This window comes from Mustela lutreola, chromosome 13, assembly GCF_030435805.1.
Source record: "Mustela lutreola isolate mMusLut2 chromosome 13, mMusLut2.pri, whole genome shotgun sequence".
Classification (NCBI taxonomy): domain Eukaryota; kingdom Metazoa; phylum Chordata; class Mammalia; order Carnivora; family Mustelidae; genus Mustela; species Mustela lutreola.
Genome location: NC_081302.1, coordinates 41,035,666 through 41,040,585, shown reverse-complemented (window position 1 = coordinate 41,040,585; position 4,920 = coordinate 41,035,666). Strand labels below are relative to the sequence as shown.

Sequence of the window (4,920 nt, the reverse complement as noted above, 5' to 3'; positions counted from 1 at the left end):
GAAAGTGTACTGTATTTCATCAAATGCTTTTCTGGATCAATTGAGAAGATCATATGGTTATTGTCCTTTCTTTTCTTTTCTTTCTCTCTCTCTCTCTCTCTTTTTTTTTTTTTTAAGAGATCATTTATTTATTTATTTATTTGACAGAGAGAGAGAGAGAGACCACAAGTAGGCTGAGAGGCAGGCATGGGGGGGCGGGAAGCAGGCTCCCTGCTGAGCAGAGATCCCGATGTGGGACTTGATCCCAGGACACGGGGATCATGACCTGAGCCAAAGGCAGAGGCTTAACCCACTGAGCCACACAGGTGCCCCTATCTTTTCCTTTATTAATGTGATGTATCAGGTTGATTAGTTTGCAAACGTTGACCCACCATTGTAGCCCAGGAACATATCCTACTTGGTCATGGTGAGTAATCCTTTCAATGTACAATTGGGTCCTATTGCTAGTTTCTTGGTGAGAATTGGCATATATTTTCATCAGGGATATTCATCTATAAGTCTCCTTTTTATGGGATCTCTGTTTGATTTTGGGATCCAGGTAGTGCCTGTCTCATAGAACAAGTTTGGAAGTTCTCCTTCTATTTATATTTTTGAAGAATAAATATTTATATTCAGAATAATAAATATTAATTCTTTAAATGTTTGCGTGTCATCCTTGCGCAGGGGCCATGCTAATCTTCTCTGTATCGTTCCAATTTTAGTATATGTGCTGCCGAAGTGAGCACAATTCTTTAAATGTTTGGTATAATTCTCCTGGGGAGCCATCTAGCCCTGGACTCTTGTTTTTGGGAGATTTTTGATTACTGCTTCAATTTCCTTCCTTGTTATGGATCCCTCCAGGTTTTCTGTTTCTTCCTGTTGCAGTTTTGATAGTATATAAATTTCCAGGAGTGCACCCATTTCTTGCAGATTAGCTAATCTGTTGGCCTATATTTTCTCATAATATGTTCATAAAATATTCATAAAATTGTTTGTATTTCTTTGCTGTCAGTCATGATCTCTCCTCTTTCATTCATGTTTTAACTAATTTGAGTTATTTCTCTTTTCTTTTTGATAATTCTGGCCAGGGGTTTATTTATCATATTAATTCCTTCAAAGAACTAGTTTCTAGTTTCATCGATCTGTTCTACTATTCTTTTGGTTTCTATTTCACTGATTTCTGCTCTAATCTATGTTATTTCTCTTTTACTTCTTGGTTTAGGCTTTACTTGCCATTCTTTCTCCAGCTTTTCTAAGTGTAAGTTTAGTTAGTGTATGTGAGACTTTCCTAATTTTCTGAGAGAGCCTTCTATTGAAATGTACTTCCCTCTTAAGACCTTTGCTGTATTCCAAATATTTTGAACAGTTGGGCTTTCATTTTCATTCATTTCCATTAATTTTTTAAATTTTTCTTTAATTTCCTGGTTGACCTGTTCATTCTTTGGTAGGATGTTCTTTAACCCCAAAATGTTTGAGTTCCTTTCAAATTTCCTCTTCTGATTGAATTCAGGTTTCAAAGCCTTGTTGTCTGAAAATATGTCAGGAATAATCCCATCGTTTGGTACCAGTTGAGACCTGATTTGTGACCCAGGATGTGTTCGATTATGCAGAATTTTCCATTCTCCAGATCCACATCTGGAGAATAGATCATTCTTCAGAATAGATCGATTCTCCAATACACTCGAGGGGAATCGGTACTCTGTTGCTCTAGGATGAAACACACTATATGTACATGTGAAGTCCATTTGGTCCAGTGTGCCATTCAAAGCCCTTGTTTCCTTGTTGATCTTCTGCTTGAATGATCTGTCAATTGCTGTGAGTGGGATTTGAAGTCCTCTACTGTTATTGTATTATTATCAATGTCTTTAATTTGGTTATTAATTGGTTGATATAATTAGCTGCTCCCAAATTAGGAGCATAAATATTTATAACTGTTAGATCTTCTTATTGAGTAGACCCTTTAATTGTGATATAGTGTTCTTCTTCATCCCTTACTATGGACTTTGGCTTAAAATCTAATTTGTCTGATATGAGGATTGCTATCCCAGCTTTAGTTTGATGTCCAGTAGCACAATAAATGGTTCTCCAGCCACTCACTTTCAATATGGATGTGTCATTAGGTTTAAAGTAAATCTTATAGCTATCATACGGATAGATCTTCCTTTTTATCCAGTCTGATACCTAGTGTCTTGATTGGAGCATTTAACCTATTTACATTCAGATTAACTACTGAAAGATATGAAGTTAGTGCCATTGTATTACCTGTAAGTCCCTGTTTCTGTACATTTTGGTCTGTGTTACTTTTGGGCTCTCTCTTAATTTACAGAATCCCTTGAATATTTCTTGAAGGCTGGCCTAGTTATCATAAATTCTTTTATTTTCTGTTTTTCCTGTGCTCTTCATTTCTCCTTCCATTCTGAATGACAGCCTTGCTGAATAAAGTACTCTTGGCCACATATCTTTCTAATTTAATATGATGAATAAATCATGTCAGCCTTTTCTGGTCTGCCAGACCTCTGTGGATAGGTCTGCTGCCAGTCTAATGTTCCTACCCCTGTAGGTTAGGAAACTCTTTTGTCTTGAGCTGCTTTCAGGATTTTCTCATTTTCTCTGAAATTTGCAAGCCACATTATTATATGTTGGGGTGTTGGTCTATCTTTGTTGATTTTGAGAGTGGTATTGCCTAGCTCTTGGACTTGAATATCTGTTTCTTTCTCCAAATTAGGGAAGTTCTCAGCTATCATGCTCTAATATCTTCTGTCCTTTTCTCTCTTTCTTCTTCCTCTGGGACCCCAATAGTTCTAATATTGTTTTGCTTTATGGTATCACTGATTTCTCAAAGACTCCCCTCGTGGTCCATTAGTTATTTTTCTCTCTTTTTTTCAGCTTCTTTCTTTTCCATCATCTTGTCTTCTATATCACTGACTCTTCTGCCTCATTTACCCTAGCTGTTAGAGCATCTATTTTAGCATGCATCTCAATTAAAGCATGTTTAATTTCAGCCTGATTAGATTTTATTTCTGTACCAAGAGATTCTGTAGTGTCTTGTGCTTTTTTGAAGCCCAGCTAGTAACTTTATAATCATTATCTTGAATTCCAGCTCTGACATTTTACTTATATCTGTGTCAAATAGATTGTAGCAAAGACTATTACCTCTGGTTCTTTCCTTTGTTGTGAATTCCTCCTAGACATTTTGCCCAGAGAAAATGGATGAATGAGATAACAAAATGAAAAATATCCACCACAACCCAGTAAAACACACAGTAGACAAATCTGAAAAGTCAGAAACCAAAAAAGAAAAGGAGAAGAAAATAAAAGGCAGGGAGAGAGAATATATTCTCCCAGGCAGAAAAAAAACAGAGTGATCCACTTGGTCCTGTGTGTATTTTGGTTAGTTTGTTAGAAGACACTAAATCCCAGAATTGTAAAGAAAGCAAAACTTACATATATGAAAATAAAATTAAATACAGTGAAAGGAAACAAAAAATGATGACATATCTATAAAGTGTAAATGTGAATATGAAAGTTAAAAAAAGACAAAAATGAAGAGTTGATAAAATAAGAAACTAGTTGAAAAGAAAAAAAAAAAGAAAAGGAAAATTTTGAACTGAAGGCTAAAAAAATCATTCGAAAAAACTTTGAATTCTATACACTATTTTACCCTAGCTCTGGAGATTTTCAGTTCTGTTTTTCAGTAAACTTTGTAAGCTGCTTTGGATTATTCTATGTGGTTTTTATTTCCTGAAGGTTTCCTATACTACTTTAGAAGCTCAGTGCCCCCCAACATTCATCTTCTGATATATCCCTTCTGATTCACTTTTCTGAACCTTGTGTCTTGCAAAAAGTGGTTGCTTTTCTAGTTTTAGAATTCCAGCAATTCTTGGCTCACATTTGAGGTTGAATTTATAGGTGTTCAATGATTCAATAGTTACCTAGCTAAATCAAGAGAATAGATGAAACAAGGTCCCCTTCTCTTCTGCCACCTTAACTCCCTCTCCTGAAAAACACTTTAAAGTGTGAATCAAAATGAGGGAAACTGTCAAAAGAAGTAGAAGCAGTATCCTTTCTTGAATACTTAATGTTAAAGGTTTTGGGAAAATAAGTAACCAGACATTTTAAAACATAGAGAATAATCATAAAGAAAACAACTTGCATTTTTGTGTATAGTAAATTTTCAAAAATGCATACCAATGAAAGCTTAATTTTAATATTTGAATTATAAAAAAAGAACACATGAGGATTTCAGACAAATACCTTATGGTTTAAAAAATACAGATGGTATCTTTAACAATACCTTAAAATAAGGTAAATGTTGGGGCACCTGGATGGCTCAGTGGGTTGGGCCTCTGCCTTCGGCTTAGGTCCTGGGATCAAGCCCTACATCGGGCTTTCTGCTCAGCAGGGAGCCTGCTTCCTCCTCTCTCTCTGCCTGCCTCTCTGCCTACTTGTGTTCTTTGTCTGTCAAATAAATAAATAAAATCTTAAAAAAAAAAGGTAAATGTGCCGATGAAGGCTTAAAATTCACAAAAGTAATGACAAAAAAAGAAATAGAAATAAATAGAAATCAGTAAGATAAACAGAAGAGAAAAATAAAAATGTTGCAGAGATTAAAGACATGTACGCCTGCAATATAAATATTTATCTCTAAAGGAAAATTCAATAAATGTTTAGAAATTTAGACAAATAGCATAAAATGAAACATAAAATAAAAGTAATTAAATTGTTTGGAATAATATGCATGATAAGGATTCAGACTTGGAAAACCTAACTATAAAAAGAAAATCAGTAAAAAATAAAAGCTAAAGGAAAGGCTAAAAAGTAAAAGAAACTGGAAAAAAGATGAGAATAACTAAAACACAAAATTACTCTGAGATACAATATTATAAAATGTGTCTCAAAAGAAGAAAGATTTCAATTTTGTGAAAGCAGCCATGGATAAAT

The 4,920-nt window shown here is 34.6% G+C and overlaps 1 non-coding gene across 1 annotated transcript; it reads right to left on the bottom strand.

Annotated features, from left to right (window-relative positions):
* Nucleotides 1–617: 617 nt before the first annotated feature.
* On the bottom strand, nucleotides 618–725 carry LOC131814169 (U6 spliceosomal RNA). Its single transcript, XR_009347171.1, has one exon. It is a non-coding gene; the product is annotated as a U6 spliceosomal RNA (small nuclear RNA).
* Nucleotides 726–4,920: the final 4,195 nt, after the last annotated feature.